This window comes from Phalacrocorax carbo, chromosome 24 (genome assembly GCF_963921805.1).
Source record: "Phalacrocorax carbo chromosome 24, bPhaCar2.1, whole genome shotgun sequence".
NCBI classification, from domain to species: domain Eukaryota; kingdom Metazoa; phylum Chordata; class Aves; order Suliformes; family Phalacrocoracidae; genus Phalacrocorax; species Phalacrocorax carbo.
The window spans coordinates 6,817,603-6,837,534 of record NC_087536.1 but is presented as its reverse complement, the minus strand read 5'-3'; the positions used below and the strand labels follow the sequence as shown (position 1 = coordinate 6,837,534).

At 56.3% G+C, this 19,932-nt stretch overlaps 1 long non-coding RNA gene across 2 annotated transcripts in view; it reads right to left on the bottom strand.

Moving 5' to 3' along the window:
* The window catches only part of LOC135317078 (uncharacterized), a 92,684-nt gene that overhangs the window by 64,080 nt on the left and 8,672 nt on the right, over nt 1-19,932 (bottom strand). Inside the window, exon 3 of one of the 2 annotated variants that reach the window (XR_010376193.1) lies at nt 10,984-11,977. The exons of the other annotated variant lie outside the window; for it this stretch is intronic. This is a non-coding gene — a long non-coding RNA (uncharacterized LOC135317078). Of the gene's footprint in view, nt 1-10,983; nt 11,978-19,932 lie in introns of those variants that run through there. 2 annotated transcript variants of the gene reach the window in all.

Genomic DNA, 19,932 nt, shown 5'->3' with positions numbered 1-19,932 from the left:
TGAAATAGGGCAGACAAATCCCTGCAAATGCTTGTTTTCCTCCATCTAAATGGAGCCCGGGGTGACGACTGCAGATGGAGATGTCTCCAGTTGACGGCTGAAGTCAAGCAAGATGAACCCCACCTGCAGAGATGTTTACTACTGATGTTGTCAAACTAACTGCAGTTTGGAGCACGGTTCTCAGCTGGGGGTGCTGCTCGTTAGTGCCTACCAGGCAGGCTCCGACACGAAGACACAGGTGCTTTCATGAGAGCTGGAGGAATGCAGCACCCAAACCACTGCAACGCCCTTTGGGGCATGAGTTAATGCCAGGTTGCTCTTGGGGCTCACCCATCACACCACCAAGCTGGCACCACTTGAAAGCAAGTGCCTATGACTAACCAGTCCCTGTGCTAGATTAAAACCGTGCTTATTTCTGGCTTTGTCTGCAGATTTGAGCGGGCTCAGACACAGAGTCAGCAAATGGGATAGAAAACGGCTTTCCCCCGGGGTGCTCCAGCCAGTGGCGATGGCAGGGTGATGTGGGTTGGGGTTGTCCTACATCCCCTGTTCCTCCCATGGAGGCTAATCCCTATGTTCCTCCCATGGAGGCTAATCCCCATGTTCCTCCCATGGAGGCTAAACCACTGACCCCTTGAGCTTTGAGGAGACACCAGACTAAGACTGTTTCTGCTGTTCCTCTGTTGGGCTCAGATAATTTCTGGAGACTCTGGGAAGAGGTTTAAGGAGCCTACGGACTCATCAAGCAGAACATGCCATCACACACACTGCTGCATCTCCCACAGCAAGCAGCCCTCCCAGGGGGAAGTGGGCTGTGAACACACAAACTCATGTCATGCAGGTGACCGAGACCATGGCTTGTTTCAAGTGAATTTGGAGGAAATTCAGACCAGCTCAGCAGAGCTAAAAGGTCTCCAAAGCTACTCTCTCCCCACTGCTCCTCATTTTTAATGAATTCCTCTTTATCCCTTGGGGCCGTATTTCCAAATAAGTGTCATTCCAGTATTATCAGATAATTGCTAACTGCATGGGCACGGTGGCTGCTTCCCTGCTCCGTCCCAGCCTTGTTACTGCAGTCGTCAACGCCACCTCCAAGTCCCTGCGCTAAACTGCTGCTCTGAAGAGGGTGAAGTGAAAATTAAGAAGCTTTTCCTCAGGAGACGGAGCCCTCCAAGCCTGCACTAACCCGTCCCTCCTGGTACAGAAGCCATTTGCAAGGTTAAGAAGGGCCTGCGGCTCTCGCCGCAGCCAAGTGCATCCTCCATCTGCTCCCACAGAGCTTGGCGGGAGCCGTTCCTTGCTTTTTTCTTTCCCTGAAGTCACAAATTCACTCCTGACACAGCTATCTCTGTATTATGGGATGAGATAACTGCTTTAGGTCAGCTTAGGCACGTTGCGGACCTGCTGCTGCACGCGTGATCTGAGACCGAGGATCTCCTCAGACAGGACCAAGTGGCTGGGCAAGCGTGTGAGTCCTTCTCTCTCACCAGCCCGCGTAGCTTGCTGCTTTCTGGCTGCGTTTCCATCTGCTTTCCTCCAGTAAGGATTTCAAAATCCAGGACCCCACCTCGGGGATGAGAGGCAAGGAGCCCTGGGAGCGCGCCCCGGGGACCGCGTGGTTGTATTGTGCAGAGCCTCCTGTCTCCACTGGCCTGCAGTTTGCTTATGCCTTAAAACAAGATGCAGATCCCTTATAACTTGATTTAAATTGAACCTGTCTCATTAAATGGCTATGCACCCGCTTCGTTGTCTAAACATCCCATTTTCATGCTGCTCAGGTCATCTCTGGTAACTTGCAGTGATGAATTCCATGGGTTGGCTAACAGTTGCATAAAAATACATCTTTTTGTGATGCTTTTCAGCCTGTTTGCATCTGACATAGCTCTTGTGCTGTGACAGCGGTTCCAGATTATTCACCTTCGCCCTCCATTTCGATTTGCTCAGCCTGCTTTCCCCTCTTGCTTAAGCCCATCCTAATTTCATTCAGTCTCAAGCTGAAGACCCAGTAGGATCTAAAATGTGTTTCAGCTGCCAGAGGGGGAAATTCGGCTTCGTCTGCTCCTGCGGCTGCCCGCAGGCTCAGACGGAGCACCTCTGAGGAGTACCTTCGTGCTGGGTTTGCAGGGAGGAGGCATCTGAGCCGGCTCCCCAGCACCGTGGCTGGACGCGGAGCCCCAGCTTGGGCAGGGCTGTGCTCTCTGCTCCACGTGCTGCTCGCTTGCGCCTGCAGCTGGATCAGGCCCTCTGGCCAGGCGATCCGCTCCAGGGCCGCTTCCAGTGAGGAGAAAGCAAGGTGGAGGTGGTATTTCCCATGGAAGTCAAGGACCGGCCTCCTCCACCGCTGTCCGAGGGGTCCTGGCCCCACGGGGGGCTGCAGGCGGAGGAGAGCATCGCAGCCTGCAGTTATCCGCTGCCGCCCGCATCGACAGGCAGACACCCAAGGGGCTGGGAATCGTTACGTTGCCGTTCCCATCAGTCACTGCTTGGGGCTAACAGATGTCTCCATCCAGCCCAAGTAACCGTGGAGAGCAAGTAAAGCATTGATCCGGGCTGCGTAAGGCAGCGGCCTCCACCAGCGCCCCGGCGACCCACCTCCCTTCCCGCGCCGGCCGCCCCGGGGCTGCGGCGCGGTGACCCCGGTGCGCCCCTGGCAGCAGCCGGGCGGCGGGGCCGGGGGGCGCGGGGCCGGGGGGGGGCACGGGGCCGGCCTGCCGCGGCTCTGCGCAGCCCGCCTCGCAAATGGCTTTGCAGCAGCCCTGGGAATGAGCGGCAGCACCAGTAATGTCTCCATGGCTTCTTGTTAGCTGCACTCTAAGCAGGAAAGTGACTGGCCCTGACAATATAATTTACATTGCTGTATAAAACTATCTGTGGAAGCCAAGCTAATTTGTGCCAGATTAGGCTATTTGTCTCAGCCACTGTCTAACGGCACAATCTATCAGAGGGCTGTTTTCAAATATCGCTTTTCAAGCGTGCCCTTGAGAGGTGGGAATTGATTGGGATCTTAGAAAGCAAAATTACAGCAATAACTTAAAAGAAACAATAATTACTGAATCATACCAGTGTCAGCACTCTGCAAAACACGAAATAGCCATCAAACCCCAATCCAATATATTCTGAAGCAAATTTATTGAATGGAAAAAGCAGTTGAGTGAGGATTTTTTTCTCCCCTTTCCCTTCGCCCCCTCTCTCTCTCCCTGTACATATGGTTATCTCAAAACCGCAAGTGAATGAGTCGATAATTCTTGTCATTGACTGCTCCATTTTCAGAGAGTCAAGAAAAGATCCATTAGCTACCTCCCGACTCGGTGTCTTTCCCCTTCCCCTCCAGTCATTTGCTAGTCTGCGCTCCTCAGGCAAACAAACATATATAACTAATCATCTGTTAAAATGCCGAGTCCCCTAATAAATCTCTGCAACTGAAATACTTTAATGGGTAATTAATTGATCCTGTTCCAGAGGAGTAATAAGATAATAAATTAGACAATATTTCACTCAGTTGTGTCAGTGTACTGCTAATGGTGCTGTAGGGCTAAGCCGAAGGATAATAAATTAGCCAGAAATTAACTGCTAAGAGCTTTCTGCAGAGAAATTGGCTGACAGGCAAGGCTTGGTGATTTAGGGCCCCGCTGCCATTGCAGTGCTCTCCATCCCATTTATTTATTTTTTTCGGTGCTTGCAAACATTACCTCCGGTTGGGAGCTGGCAGCGCCGGGCCGGGGGCGGTGGCGGGAGGGGACGGGCGAGGGGCGCAGTGCCCTCGGTGCCGGTCTCCGGCAGCTGGGAAGCGCGGGCAGGCTCAGCGTTCAGCGCGACCGGAGAGTGGCAGATTTATTGCAATCTGGTTGCGCTGCATGTAGGTAAATTACTTTTGTGCTGACTATAAAGACTGTCTCTAAGGCAAGTTATTACCCATCCAGCAAACAAAAAGGAAATATTTTCTAGTGCATCTGTCATATTTCACAGGAAGGTTTGGCAGAGACATCGGGAAAGATGACACCGGGGGACCTATCCTCGCGTGGTGTAAACCAGCACAGCCCCGCTGAAGTCTGGCCGCTTACTTGAGCTCTGTTAATGAGAAGTTTAAGAGGTTTTTAAACCTGGCCTGAGTTTGCAGCCCACACGCACGCCAATGTCTGCAGCAGGGGCCGCTGAGTGGCGATGACTTTGATCATGCCAAAAGCAGCCAGCCTTGAGCAATGCCAGAGGGAGGTGGGAGGCAAAGGTGGGCTTGGGGGAGACAAAGGTCCCCCACAGCATCTTAGACCAGGGACTGGCAGGATCGGGCCATCCCAGGGAGACAGAACACGAAGAAGAGGTGGTTTTAGAAAGCCAGAAACCTGCCTGTTGTCTCAGAGGCCCTGGATTTATTTCCTACCTACAGCTAAGTGGAAGAGGAAAACAACAATCAGCCTGTGGGGAGAAATCTGGCTTCCTAGGAAGAAGGAAACATTTGAAGCTCTCTGCTTTGCAGAAGAAACTGAAATATATGACATCTGACTCAAACCTGCAGCTCTGGAGGGTTTCTGTTACCTTTGGTCCAAGCCCAGGGTATGTTTGGGACTAAAGGAACTGAAAATTTCTGCCAAAGGCGGGGCTCTGACAGAGCAGAGCAGATCCCAGCTCTCCGAGGGATGGCGGGAGGGTGCCTCTCCAGCAGGGAAGGACTGGGGTGCAGGGGGCAGGTGTGCCCTGCTCTCCTGCTCACCTACATAGCTCTGCAGGGGCTTTGGGAAGAGCTGGAGATCTGCTCCCCAGCCCCATTTATAGCCCACTAATCCCAGCACCCAGCAATTTTATAGTCCTTGGTTACAGCCCAACCTGAAAGAGGCTCTGCAGATCCTCACCCCACCACCAGCTCTTCCTCAGCAAGGGAAAGAAGAGTAAGGTGCTCTGGTGATCAACGTCATCATCCTCCCATTGCCCTCCTCCCCTCGGAGCAGCAAGTCAGCCTCCCCCAGCTTCAAAGGGACCCCAGCGACCTCCCCGGCCTCCCAAAACCCGGGCTGGGGCTGCAGTGCACAGCAAACCCCCGTCTGCTTTGGGTCCGAGGAAGAGCAAGAGGGTGAAAGTCAGGCTTCAGAGGCACTGGGGGAGACGTGCAAAGGGCTCAGGGGAGAACAGGCTGGTGAAACGCCGTGGGAAGCTCCCCAGTGCAGGGGACACTGCAGATGCCCCACAGCACCCCATGGTATCCTGCACCCCGGTACAGCTCAGCCCCGCAGCCCCCTGCATCCCGCAGCGTCCGACGCCAGCGCGGTGAAGGCGAGCGGCCCAGCAGAGCCACCCCGGCCAAGCACCTCTCCTCGGGTTTGCCCTCTCTGCTCCCCCTGTTCTCCTTCCTCCTGCCTTTGCTTCCTGAGAGGAGGTGAACAGAGTGATAATCAGCCAGGGCACCAGGAGAGCTCATGGACGAGATTAAAAGCAAATCAAAGAAGAAAAATTGTGCCATGGTTTATGTCTTCCTAATTAAAACCCCGCCAGTCTCCCTTCTCTCCCCCCGCCCTTTTCCAGCTAATGTTACACTAACGAGCTGAGTTTAGTGGCATTTATGTAGATAAAAGTCCTGATGATGGATCTCAATGGCTTGTTAAAATTAGTTTCAGTCCACCATATTGATTTAATTCCATTGCTTGAAAGTGCTAATTAATAATGATAATAAAAGTGTCTGGGCTCATTATTATCAGGAGGCAGGTTGGGAAGGGGATGGGGGGCACAGCGGCTTGTGCATCACTCACTCCATCTAAAAATGGCCTTTAAAAAGCCAGCGTGGAGTGGAAAGCAAACAAGGCAAGAGAGGAGGGCAGAGGACGGGGCAGAGGGGTTTGGGTTTGCCCTTAGACAGGGACAGGTAGCGCTGCAGGGTGTTTCTGCAGAGTGACAGTGACTTCGCAACACTGCAGGAACCAAAGACACGAGGGGCTGTTGCTGGGCTTTCCCCGGGCCGCGCGGTTCAGCTGCCCGCCCGCAGGGCTCCATCTAATCGGCTCCCAACACCTTCACCGAGGGGACACAAGCACCGGGGAGCTCAGGGGACCATGGGGTGTTTAGCAGGTCACCCCACGAACTGCCCCCTGAGGCTGTTTGTGCGGTGCCCCGGTGCCCACCCTGCGCCCCGACCCGGGTCCCGCTCCTGAGCCGTGGCCCCGGCCGGGCAGGACCCCCCACCAGCACCGTGCTGGGTGGGCTCGGGCACCAGGCGGCTGCTTCCAGCCTGCCCGTTAATTAGCCTCCTGTTAGATCTCTTCGTGTTTCCTAAAATGTTTTGCACTGAGATGTTCTTTTTTTTTTAAAGACTCATCCCCGGACCAAACTTCAGTGTCAGAGAGCAGCCCTAATTAAGGAATTTGCCGAGAGTGCGCTGCCTGCAAAATGATGCTCATGCTCTCCTTCAGATACCTGCTGTCTCCAGCTACTGAAGCCTCTTTCCTGGGGAAATTAATTAGTGTAATTAATATATTTATGCAATCATTCAAAGTGCTGATTACAGACAACTGCAGAGAAAACTTTCAACAGTGACAGCCACCTCTTCCTCGGGCTCAGCGATGTAATTTCTTTGCATTTGTTTATCTCCTCTCTTGGCCAGCTTCTTTGATAACATCAGCTGCATCCTCCATCATCCCCCTCACTCCCTCCCAGGCCTGAGCAGAAAAGGAGCCAGCACCTCTCCCCGTGCCTTCCCAGCGCCGCTGCAGGGCTCCCTGGCAGTAACTACCCTTGTTTGTAGCAGCACCGAAGCTGACCGAGCTCCCCGGAGCCTGCAGTGAAGGTGCTGAGCAAGGTCAGCCGGGTGAGGAGGGGCACGGGGGGTTCCCTGCCCACCCAGCTGCCAGAGCCTCGCAGCAGAGCTGTAACGTCTCATTTTAAGCACTGCACGTGCTTAAAGCCCCAAATCCAGAACCGCCAGCAAGACCAGGTCACGCTTGGAGGAGCCTCTGCCTGCCCTTGGCAGAGGGACCCATCCGCAGGAAAATTCTGGCTTTTTCCCCTGGCGAGCTCGCCTCCTCCCTGCGCCGGCACATCGTCCCCGCGGCGCTGGGCCAGCGCTGCTGCGGGACTGGTGCCTGCAAAACGCCCCTGCCTCCGGAGCGAGCTGGCCCCGCCGGGCACCGCGATGGGGGCCGCTCGGGCAGGGAGAACGCGGGTCCGGGAGGGGCCCTTCCCCGCCTCTCCCCTCTCTTTGCCCCTTCCGTCTCTCATTTCTTTCCCTTTTATTTTTAAAAATTCTCTCTGTCTTTCTCATCCATCATTTTCTCATTCCCTCTCTCCCATACAGAGCGAGCCAGCTAATGGAGTCTGCAGTAATTCAGTCCTCTTCGACAGGGGCTGTAATTCCAATAAATAATTACGGGACTTGATTTCATCTCCCTTCTTCCTGAAATGTGACTGCACAAACTCCTCACACGGGGCTGGGCAGTTAATTAGCAACGGGACTTCAGGATGGCCCCATGGGTTTGGGGTCTGCAGGGTACAGACCCTGCTTTTCTTCTGGGGTTGCTGACTCTGCTTTTCGAAGGCAGTGGTGGGGGCCTGGACGCTGTGCTGGGTGGTTCTGGGCTGTGCCTGGGGAGGCTTCGGCACCCTGCTCCGTGCTCCACGCACCAGCTCTCGCTGCATCCCGAGGACGGGAGTGTCATTCCCTGCCGGTGGAGGGCTCCCAGGGGGGCCCCTGCCCGTCCTCCTGCCCTGCCCCGCGCCCGCCCCAGCACCAGGGGTGGATGCGCAGCCACAGCTCATGAGGTTAATTTCCCCCGTGTCCCTCTGAAGCGTGGGGTGGCCCCACGAGCTGCAGGGTGGCAGGGGCTGCGCTGCTGCACCCGCCGCCGGCAGAGCCCAGGCACGGGCACGGAGGGTTTGTAGCACGGACCCCATCGCCCGCCTGCAGGGACGGCACAGCGGGGATCGTGGAACCGACCCAGCAAGGCTGGCCATGGCGAAGACGAAACCAAGGCCAGACAAGGCCAATAATTCCCCCGGACTCTGCAAGGCAGTGAGACCGTCAATAGCCATTTCTAGTGCCTTTGGTCTTGGCTGAAAACAAAGTGAAGGTCCCCGAGTTCTCCTATAAATGGTAATGATAACACAATTATCATGCAAAACAAAAATTAAGTTTAATGGTGCAAAGCCAGGGTGTACTGTGGAGGTAATTCATATTAATTATGTTTGGATTAAAAGCTTATTTCTTTTGTTAGCATCTGCAAGTAGGAACTTAGCAGTAAAAAAAGCCGCATATAATTACTGCATCTTATGGAGGAGCAGTGTCGAACTTAATGGAGCATCCCCGTTCTCTCTGGGCACCCGATGAGTGGTGATATTTCACATTTTATGAAATACAGAAGAAATAAATTACAGGTTTAATGATAAGCATTACTTGGGCTCATAATGCAGTGTGATTGGCTACTTAATGCGCTCAGACCTGCAGACCCGCGCGGTGCAGGGGTGGGAGGCAGAGGCTCCCCGTGCTCGGTGGTGCCCAGGGAACACAGCACACCCCAAACTCTGCCTCAGCCCCTGCCAGAGCTCGTGGGCTGCTTCTGCCTCCATCGCTGCCTGTCAAGATGAGGCTTTACGAGCAACGTGCAAGGTCTGATGGACACGATGGCGGGTCGGCGAACTGTTATTCTCGCCTGGAGTCACGTTCTGAGTGTCTCTGTGACCCCCATCCCGCAGTGCAATGCCACCCCTCGCTGTGACCCCCATCCCGCAGTGCAATGCCACCCCTCGCTGTGACCCCCATCCCGCAGTGCAATGCCACCCCTCGCTGTGACCCCCCTCTGCCGCAGTGCAATGCCACCCCTCGCTGTGACCCCCATCCCGCAGTGCAATGCCACCCCTCGCTGTGACCCCCCTCTGCCGCAGTGCAATGCCACCCCTCACTGTGACCCCCATCCCGCAGTGCAATGCCACCCCTCGCTGTGACCCCCCTCTGCCGCAGTGCAATGCCACCCCTCGCTGTGACCCCCCTCTGCCGCAGTGCAATGCCACCCCTCGCTGTGACCCCCATCCTGCAGTGCAATGCCACCCCTCGCTGTGACCCCCCTCTGCCGCAGTGCAATGCCACCCCTCGCTGTGACCCCCCCTGTGCCGCAGTGCAATGCCACCCCTCGCTGTGACCCCCATCCCGCAGTGCAATGCCACCCCTCGCTGTGACCCTCCTCTGCCGCAGTGCAATGCCACCCCTCGCTGTGACCCCCCATGTGCCGCAGTGCAATGCCACCCCTCGCTGTGACCCCCCTCTGCCGCAGTGCAATGCCACCCCTCGCTGTGACCCCCATCCCGCAGTGCAATGCCACCCCTCGCTGTGACCCCCATCCCGCAGTGCAATGCCACCCCTCGCTGTGACCCCTGTGCCGCAGTGCAATGCCACCCCTTGCTGTGACCCCCCTCTGCCGCAGTGCAATGCCACCCCTCGCTGTGACCCCCATCCCGCAGTGCAATGCCACCCCTCGCTGTGACCCTCCTCTGCCGCAGTGCAATGCCACCCCTCGCTGTGACCCCCCATGTGCCGCAGTGCAATGCCACCCCTCGCTGTGACCCCCCTCTGCCGCAGTGCAATGCCACCCCTCACTGTGACCCCCATCCCGCAGTGCAATGCCACCCCTCGCTGTGACCCCCATCCCGCAGTGCAATGCCACCCCTCGCTGTGACCCCCATCCCGCAGTGCAGTGCCACCCCTCGCTGTGACCCCCCTGTGCCACAGTGCAATGCCACCCCTCGCTGTGACCCCCCATGTGCCGCAGTGCAATGCCACCCCTCGCTGTGACCCCCATCCCGCAGTGCAATGCCACCCCTCGCTGTGACCCCCCTCTGCCGCAGTGCAATGCCACCCCTCACTGTGACCCCCATCCCGCAGTGCAATGCCACCCCTCGCTGTGACCCCCGTCCCGCAGTGCAATGCCACCCCTCGCTGTGACCCCCCTCTGCCGCAGTGCAATGCCACCCCTCACTGTGACCCCCATCCCGCAGTGCAATGCCACCCCTCGCTGTGACCCCTGTGTCGCAGTGCAATGCCACCCCTCGCTGTGACCCCCATCCCGCAGTGCAATGCCACCCCTCGCTGTGACCCCTGTGCCGCAGTGCAATGCCACCCCTCGCTGTGACCCCCATCCCGCAGTGCAATGCCACCCCTCGCTGTGACCCCCCCTGTGCCGCAGTGCAATGCCACCCCTCGCTGTGACCCCCATCCCGCAGTGCAATGCCACCCCTCGCTGTGACCCCCCTGTGCCGCAGTGCAATGCCACCCCTCGCTGTGACCCCCCCTGTGCCGCAGTGCAATGCCACCCCTCGCTGTGACCCCCATCCCGCAGTGCAATGCCACCCCTCGCTGTGACCCCCCCTGTGCCGCAGTGCAATGCCACCCCTCGCTGTGACCCCCATCCCGCAGTGCAATGCCACCCCTCGCTGTGACCCCCCTCTGCCGCAGTGCAATGCCACCCCTCGCTGTGACCCCCCTCTGCCGCAGTGCAATGCCACCCCTCGCTGTGACCCCCATCCCGCAGTGCAATGCCACCCCTCGCTGTGACCCCCCTCTGCCGCAGTGCAATGCCACCCCTCGCTGTGACCCCCATCCCGCAGTGCAATGCCACCCCTCGCTGTGACCCCCCTGTGCCGCAGTGCAATGCCACCCCTCGCTGTGACCCCCCCATGTGCCGCAGTGCAATGCCACCCCTCGCTGTGACCCCCATCCCGCAGTGCAGTGCCACCCCTCGCTGTGACCCCCCCATGTGCCGCAGTGCAATGCCACCCCTCGCTGTGACCCCCATGTGCCGCAGTGCAATGCCACCCCTCGCTGTGACCCCTGTGCCGCAGTGCAATGCCACCCCTCGCTGTGACCCCCATCCCGCAGTGCAATGCCACCCCTCGCTGTGACCCCTGTGCCGCAGTGCAATGCCACCCCTCGCTGTGACCCCCATCCCACAGTGCAATGCCACCCCTCACTGTGACCCCTGTGCCGCAGTGCAATGCCACCCCTCACTGTGACCCCCGTCACCACGTCTGTCCCAGGGAGAGCTGCAGGCACAGCTGAGGGTTTGGTTTCAGTGGGGTTTTTGTTTTCATTTTAAATACACCCTCGGCTCGGTGCCTGCGCCGCAGGAGGCAGGTTGGTCTGACCTGCCTGCAGTTGGACGGGTGGGGACACGGTTAATCCCACTGTCATCACCGCCAGCAGTCTATTCACCCTGTAAACTCTCCGGGAGAGTCTCTCGGTTCCTTATTAGTCCGGAACTGACATGAGGCGTGGGTGCCAGCTGCTATTTTAATATATTTGTGCTGATGGCAACAACAAAGTGATCAGTGTCTTCCTTTTAAGCACTCACCAGTTTGGGGCTGGTCTAGAAGTGCTGCAGGGGCTTCAGCTTTTATTTACAAAAGCGAAATAGCCATTTTTTTGAAACTTTATATTCTTTTTTAACCAGAAAAGCCTCCAGCTCTGCCCCCAGACTGCACGCTCAGCGACGCAGCCAGGCTGGCCCTGGATCCTGGCTGCACCCACTACGCCACAGTTCTTCTTAAGGGGTTTAAGTTGCATCGACACCACCATTAGTATTATCTGGTTATTGATCTACGAATTAAAAATTCTATAGCTGGGCCTTAATGTCTCGCTCTAACCGACCGCGATGACCTGCCGCAGCTGCCCTGCTCGGCTGCCCGGACTGCAGCCCCCTCCGGGCTCAGCACTCACGGGGGTGCCCCGGAGTGACCCAGGGGTGACGAGGGAGCCACTTGCAGGCGGCCCCTGCTCCGCTTCCCCAGCTCTCTCACACCTCTGCGACCCTCTGGCTGGAACCGGCGTCGCTCCTGCTTTGCGCTGGCCGGAGACGCGGCGGGCCGGCGCTGCGGGCTCTGCCACTCGCCTCGGGGCGGCAGGGGGACGCTCGGAGCCGTGACAGTCTCACCTGTGAGGGATGCGCCGTGGTCTTTAGTTACAGTCCAGGTGACCGAACGCTTCAACCAACTCCTTCCAGTTGAAACCGGGCTGAGGAGGAAGGAAAGATGTACAGTGAATGGCCCCTGTACGGGTAGGAATTCGTTTTTAAATGGAGGGAGCGAGGGATGCGGCATCAGAAGGGAAAGTGGACTGACTTGGCTTCGCAGTAAGCTAACAAAACACCCAGTATGAAGTTGTCCCACTGGGTGACCCCATGCCGGACCGGGGAGCACACGGCCCAGACCAAATACAGCCTGCAGCTCCAGCTCCTCTAGCTGGTGGGTGCCTGAGTTCAATTTTTGTGCTATTATTGGGCATCCCCAAGGTGTCTGTTCATATACCACGTGCCAAGCGTCTTTGAGAGGCAGCCTTAATCCCCAGCGAGCAAGGAGCTACCCACACATGGCCAATCCCCCAGACCTTTTCTGTATTAGGACATCTTTAGTTTGGGAGAAAGCTGAGGTCTCCGACTCCCGAAATAGCAGGCAGGACCCAGGCTGTGTCTTCTGAGCTGGGCACTAGCGGGTGGGGTGGACCAAGAGGTAGCTGAGGGCTGGCTCCATTTGTCTCAGTACTTTAAACTTAGGGATATTGCTATCTTTGGATCTCCATATGTCAAGTATTGCCATCTTAATGCAACACCTCACTACCAGACAGACACCGGGGGATTCCCCAGGGAAGGGCTTTCCCCTTGTTACACCTCCTGATGCCTATTTTTGCCTTCACTCACCCTCTCTGCCCTGCCCCGAGATCGCCTGAGAATACTCGTGGCTCCCGCCCTGTCTCACTAGAAGGAAACCTGTGAGTTCATTTCGCTTCACCACCCTCCTCGTGCTCTAAAAGGCCACAGGACCCTGCTGGGGTTTGCTCTGCAAAGCTCTCTTCTGGAGAGCAGGGACAGGGTCCCAACCAGAGCCCCGAGGCCTTGGGAGGGGACGCGGGGGGGACAGCCCGCGGGACCCTGGGCAGGGCGATTGCCGCGCTGCCTTGCGGCAAAAGCAGCAAGCGGGCGACCAGGAGATAAATGACCGCAGCTGGCGGGAGGGGAAGAGCCTCTGCCCATCGGCCGGCTGGAGAAATCACGGGGCAGCGGTGGGCGAGGGTGCGGGGCAACGCGAGGGTCCAGATGTCAGTAAATCAGAAAAGAGCCTTATCTCTGACCTGCTGCAAGAGGGGACGCTGCGAATGGGCAAATATATACGTGCGCGCGTGTACACATATACATACCCACGCAACAAAGCAGGTTCTATAAATCAGCGCTCTTCCTGGCTTTCCGTTTTTTTTTTTTTTTCTTTTCTTTGACACAATAAATCTTTTTCTTTTTCTTTTTTTTTTTTTAAACTCGTGGTAGCGATTGCATCATCTGCCTTTAGCTTCCTTCCCCACCCCGCCCCTAGAACAGCACAGATTAAGATAAAGTGATAGTGCTGTGTCAAAGAGTGCTTTACTGCCACACTTGGGATAGAAGAGGAGAGGTTAATTTATCATCGCTGGGGAGAACTGACAGAAGAGAGATATACTACCGAAGGGGGATTTAGCACAGGGCCAAGAAACTTCACACTATTTTTACCATCTGTCACATGCTCTAATAAAGCAGGACAAAATATGAAGAAAGGAAAAATGAACTATCAAACACTGATGTAATGCAGCCCATAAATCTAATTTAATTACTTTGCATGGAGACAGGTCCTCGAGTCCGTGTGAATATACTGGATTTTCTTGGCAACTTAACAACTAAGTGTTTTAATAACATCACACTATAATTTATTCTGCTTGAAACACAAAACCTCTTTTGTGCAAGTTTCTTTTTTTTTTTTTTTGTGAGAACTGTTAATTTTTCCTGCTAATGTCAAAACTGGCATAAATTCACATGTGAACTTGAAGCCTGACTGTGAAAAAAGGCGGAGGTTAGCGAATGCCTTTTTATTGTTCATCGCTTTATGCGTGTGCTTGTGTGTGCATACACGGGGGGCTGTGCACGCCGGAGAAATAATTGGGCCTGTTGATGACTTAGGTGAAGAGAGTTGTCTGGGTAATTAGATTTTAATATCATGACAAAAGAGCGAGGGAGGGAGAAGCGGGTGTTGGCCAAAACCCAAAAAGTAGACGAACGAAAAAGACAACCCGGGCCTGTTTTTGTGAAAGGCAGAAGAGGAGGACGAAGGGCTGGGGCGGCGCTGCCCAGGCCAGCCGGCCGGGGCGAAGGGTCTGCAGGGGCAGGGACCGGGGAGCAACTCAAAACGAGTAGAATTATTATTCAATATGTGTCCCTGCGAATCCGGATGCACTTACAGAAATTATTGCTAATAATGAAAGCTATATATCAAAGGTTATAAAATTCCTGTGTGCTGGGACACTATTTTTCTAGGCTTTGTTCTGAACCATTAAAGATGACATATTGAGTTTGTGTGCCTCTGTGTTTAGTAAGAGACATTTAAATCTGATTTTAACCTAAACTGGCAATTTTGACATTTGTCTCTGGTCTTTAAAGTAGGAGCTATGATGCCACCGAGCGGGGGGCGGCGAGCTGCCCCCACCCAGCCTCCCATGACCTCACGCACGAGGGAAGGAGTGAGCAGGTAATTAATTTGTTAGATCATCAGTGATTCATGTAAAATAAAACCATCAGCCTCTGTACAATTCTCCCTGGGAGGAAAAAAAAATATAGAAAAAAAGGAAAAGAGGGAGGAAAAGGCATGTCTCGTGCCGAAGGGGCCGGGGAGCCTGCACCGAGAGCAGCGGGAGCGTGGGCTGGGAGCGCGAAGCCTCGCCTGCAGACCCCGGCCGCGTTCCTTCGAGGCCGTGCTGGGATGGGGTCCCCTGGCTGATTTGCACCCACAGCCCCACGCGCTCGCGGGGGAGCCGGCGGCGTGCGTGGTCCTGCCCCGGCGCCGCAGCATCCCCCAGGGTGCAGGAGCGTCCCCGTGGGTAGGTCCGGCCACTTGTACAGGCTCGGAGTATGAAATAATTGCTGCCCCAGGGGTCTCACCGCTGCCTGCACAAAGTTTATTTAATCTTAAAACTCTGGGGGCTGCCCAGAGCCTGGGCTCAGGGTCTGCTACAGGCAGCACCTGGTGCACGCCCCCCATCCGCTGCTCCTCAGACACCCTCCTCCCCAGCTCACTGCTAAACAGCCCTTTGGGAGGGGGGAAGCTGGGGAGAAAAGACAAAGTAAGGGCATGTTTTAAGGTGCAATTTGAATTTCTTCCTCTGCAAAAGGGCCACTGAAGTGGGGGGGAGGCGAAAGCAGGACCATTTCCCCAGCCGAGGACCTGCCCTCCCGGGATCCGCCGCGCGGGCGCTCGGAGGATGCTGGTGGGTGACCGGTTCACCCGGTCCCGCGTGGGGCATCATGATTTAATGGCCAGAGCTGTTGCTCAGAGCTGTTTTATCACACACACACAGTCAAAACGTCAGATGATTTATGTGACCGAGCGCGCTGACCTGGCCTTCCCGGCTGTATTTAATGCAAGAGAGGAGCCTTGCCGTGAACCGAGCTGCCTTCCCCACCCTCCGGCGGGATGCCAGCCAGCCGCCGTGGCCGCCTGTGCCCCTGCCCCCGTCCCTGGGGAGCTGCAGCCGGGGCAGGTCCGGCCCTGGACCCACACGCTCACGTGCGGGAGCCAAGCACACACGGGCGCTGGAGCTTGCCTTGACGCTGGGCAAGACTCCCAGGAAACTTCGCCCGAAAATTGCCCGAACTCAGAGCACTTTTTGTGCAATCATCAATTTTTCAGCACTGGAAATTTTAAATAATGCAAAAGAGGTTTCCCCCTCTAGAGCTCCTGCCACAGCAAATCCATTTGACTCTCGTGTAGCACCTCAAGGGAGGAGAGTGAGTGTTTAAAACCAGACAAGTGTGGCAGAAGATACTGCTTTGGGGGTATGGAAAGATACTACTTGCACATTATTTTCTCAGGGATCAGAAATGTAACCATTGGGGAATCTGTAGGTGCTGCGACCCTCTGCGCGTGTGGGCCGGCCCCGGCGTGGGCGTCCCTGGGGTCTGGGCACTGCGCGAGGGTCGGCGCCGGGCACCGAGCGCCTTCCAGCCTCCTGATGCGGGCCGTCGGTAACAAGCTCCCGCCTCCGCAGCGTCACCGAGGGCCCGCTGTAATAGATGCTGCATAAATGTAGAACAAATCGCAAATCCTTTTAAGTCCAAATAATCTTCTCGAAACCTGGCATCCCACCAGCTACACTGAAAAACTGTGGATGAAAACTCAATATTACTACACCAAGGGTTTGCTGGGAGACCGGGAGATGTTTGCTTAGCGTGTGGATGCGGTAGCAAGTGAGACGGCGTTGAGCCCCCGCGGGTGCTGAGCTCGGCAGAGGCGGAGGGTCCCCGGGGCCCCGCTGCCCCCCGGGAGACCACGCCGATGCGCAGAGGCTGTGCGCGGGGCAGCACGGGGTGCTTCACTCTCCCTTTCTTAGCTACAACAGAAAAGAAGGGCAAACGCAAGGTGAACGGCGTGCTTCCACCCCAGACCAGGCTACGGGGGAAGGCAGCGGTTTTTGCACGCGGGTGCTGGTCGGGGCACGAGGTGGGCGCAGGGGTGGGACGCCGGGGTTTGTGTCCCCGGAGGAGCGAGGGTCAGCCCGTGAGACACGGCTCCGCAGGTGGGAAACCCAAGGCCCCGGCGTGGGCGCAGCGTGGTGCCGCTTGTGCCGGGGGAGATCCATTGCAGGTTATTTTTGCTGGGCATTGCTTTCACTGCTGGCCCTGCTGCTGTTACCACTCACAAAGCAGGTAACAGGCGGGGACTGACGGGGCTGCGGAAGGGCGTGCGCGAGGCCGGGGCTGGAGGGGTGCGTGGCACATGGTTTTGGGGCACCGTTTTCCGCAGGAGCCCCCGTGAGCCCTTTAACAGCCCCAGGGCATCTCGCCGGCGGCGCTGGACCGGCCTTGGCTGCCTGCAGCGGGGTGTCAGGTCCGCGGCTCGGCGTGGAGACGTCGCCCTGCCGAAGCGAAGCGGTGGCCTGGTCCCGGCAGGAGGAGGGCAGAGATGGGGCAGGGCTTCCCCCTCCCTGCCCAGGGCATCTCTGCCCCAGAGAGCTGTAACGGCAGGCACTGCAGGAGGAGCGACCGGGTGATTTACTGCACAAGGGCATTTACATGCTGCAGCTAATTAATCCGTGCACTGGGGGGGCTGCTCTTACGGCACAAGAGTCTCGAGCTAACCCAACCCAGGAATCATTTATTTATTTTTTACTAATTGAAATTTTAGGAGACAACGTGGCCTGTCCCAAGCTCGCTGAAATGGAGCTACCAGGTCCTGAAAGCGTGTCACCTGCCACCGGCGCAGGCTTCTTCGGTTCCAATAAACTGACGCTTCTGTGTGTCGCATGTGTTGGGAATACGGTCCGCAGGCAGCTCTGGGGTAATGCCCTGCCTCCCGTTCGGCCCTGGGCGGTGGCAGCTCCCCGCTCTGCTCTTGGCGCTGCCCTACCCGTGGCAAATAACTGCCCCTTCCCCACCCTCTACTCTCGTCCCCCTCCCCATGTGTCAGGTCTGTCTCCTGGTGGGAGATCTTTCAGTCAGTGTGTGTATCTACTGGCGGAACAGGATCTAGGTCTCTTCAGGGGGTCTTTAAAAGGCAATGCAGTGCAAATCCTATGAACTAGTTCCAGAGTACTCAAATGCATCATGAGACAGTGGGAAGGATAGCAAAAATGCAGTCAAAGGGACTCTGCAGTCTACCTTCCAATATATTACTATTGCAGAAAAAGATTTTGTATAATACACTAGGCATTATATGGTTGCAGAAATATGCGCGCTTTCAAATATATTGTTCAAGAGATTGGAATTTATTTCCTTCTATTTCCAGTGTCCCTCTCCCTCCTTTCTTTTTCCTGTGTTGGAGATAATGAAAACCCTGGTATTTAAATTCAGTTGCAGCTCCAAGCCACACAGATTGATTGCTTAGAAAAAAAAATATATATAAAAAACCCCTCAGAGCATGTATGCATAAACTAGATGGTAGATTAGGTTACTGGGAGAGGAAACGTACAAATGTACCGGGAGTGTACCTTTTGCAGGAAGATTAACTGATGGTAGCAGCAAGTTGCTGATGAAGGCAGTTTGTGTAAGAGCAGACCCTGACTATTGAGACTCATCAGTCATCGCTGTCAGCGCCTGCTGCCTCCCCCCGGCGCGTGCAGCCAGGCCCGCGCCCGGAGCGGCTCGCGGTGCTGCGCGGGCACGGGGGGCACGCACCGGCGGACGGCGCGCGCGGGGCGGTCGGCGCTGGCAAGTCTCTTCATCGGATTTGTCTTGCTTTCAGGCTGCCGGGGATATTTAACGCTGTCTAGGTGCAGCCCATGAACGCGCAGAAGGCTGCTGTGATTTCAGCCCAGCGAACGAAGGATTAAGCAGACTAATATAGGGCATAAATCTTGGTTTCCCGTCAAGCTTTGCAGCAACCTGGACCCAGCGTGAATTTCCCCACAGCCGCTGTTTGGGAACATGGAACGATTTACAAATGGAGCCCTTGAATGTGGCTTTGAAAAAACCTCCTCATTCTCTTGCCTTTCCCATGGCGGCGGGTCTGCAGCCACCTGCTGCTCCGGGGCCCGGCCAGCGCCGTGCTCGCAGGCGAAATCCACCGCCGGGGATGCTGCCATCTGACCAGCTGCCTCTCCTCCAGCGCAGCCCCTGGGAGCGCCCACGCTGCCACCAGCGTGGTGGGAAAAGGAGGGGGCTCGGGCCAAGGAGGTGCACAAGGAGCCGGACGTGGTGCACAAGGGTGGCAGAACATGCAGGAGGTCCTTCCCGAAGCGGCGGCCGGACAGTGCTTTGAAGTGCGCCCATCCTCTCACCGCTCCCGCGTACCTTCACTCTAGTTGCTTGAGACCTGCAAAACGGGGCGTCTCCAGGTGCTGGGGAATGTGTGGAAGCCAGAGGAAAGTAAATTAATTTATGGGCTCGCTTAGAACAGAGATGGAAAATGCCTCTTAGCTCATGCTTGAGCTGAGGCTGACTTGTTGCTGTTGTAACAGCACTGGCATCCTCAGCCTTTGAAGCAAAGACACCCCAAGACGTTGCCAGTAAAGAGGAAGAGGAGCAGTTTCCACTGGGAGCGCCTGCAGCTGGTGGGGTAAAGCAGGGAGAGCCCGCGCCATCGGCCAAACCAGAGCTGACGCCCCTGGCAGGGACAAGGCAAACACGGCCCGGGCAATCCAAGAGGGAGTGAAGCACGGGGCACGTCCAGCTGGAACGAGCAGGGCTTCACTGGGCAGACGGCGCCGAGAGCTGCCGAGAAAGCGGTTGGCAGCAGGAAATCAGTCGTGAGGTTGCAGAGGTCCTTGGGGAAAGCATCCCTCCTCCAGCAGCTCCCCTGGTCCCTGTGCCCGGCTCGCCTCAGCCCTCCCCACGTGGCAGCTCAGGCCGTTGGTAAAGTGCTCGGGGAGACGCTTCTGCATGCAAGGCACCGTAAAAACAGTGATGCCTGGTAATTTCTGCATGGATTATTTCTGCGCCTGGGATTCCCCTGTACGTGGTTTATTACAGCAGCAGGGCCGTGCCCCGCTGCCTCGAAGCGTTTCCTGAAGCGCAGGCTTCGAGCCCAGGCTGGCGAGCAGCCGCCTGCGCGAGTGGCTCCAGCACATGGACGCGTCTTGTGTCCCTCCTTCCCCTCCAGCCCGACGCACAGACCCTCTCCAGCCCCAGGCTCCGCTCCAGTGTAGGCCAGCAGCAATGACTTACTGTAAACTGGTGGGGGACTTTCATAATTTTGCTTGTGTTTTCGCTAGCGTACACCCGAGCCTTTTCCTTAAACAGGAGAGACATTTTCCTACACACACACACAAGTTTTTACATGAGTTTCCTGAGTTCATGGATAAAGTCCAGAGCTGCCAAGCTCCCAGTACTTTGCCATGTCACACTAATAGCTTCCAGATCCCATCACATATTAAATTCATGCGGTTTCAGCGAAGCCATCTATTTAATGCAATTCGCTAAATGCCTGCGTAGCTCCGCTGACAGTGACATATTAGGTTTG